This window comes from Lolium rigidum, chromosome 2, assembly GCF_022539505.1.
Source record: "Lolium rigidum isolate FL_2022 chromosome 2, APGP_CSIRO_Lrig_0.1, whole genome shotgun sequence".
Taxonomy (NCBI): Eukaryota; Viridiplantae; Streptophyta; class Magnoliopsida; order Poales; family Poaceae; genus Lolium; species Lolium rigidum.
The window spans coordinates 22,824,418-22,824,642 of NC_061509.1; positions in this window are offsets into that span (position 1 = coordinate 22,824,418).

Below are 225 nucleotides of genomic sequence, written 5' to 3' on the forward strand. Positions count from 1 at the left end.
GCCTACCTTATTGGTAAAGGTGAGAACAAAGGCCTGGGTCGGTCTACCCATAGATATAGGAGAGGACAGGACTTACAAAAGGGTGGGTGCGAGGTCGCGGAGAAGGCGGTGATTGGCTTGGATCTTACACCTGGCCCCACACCAAGGGAAGTGTGGACGAGAAACGCGTCTCGGCAAGGCATCAAGGATAAGTTCTCTTATGGGAAAAGTAACGCACCTGCGAGA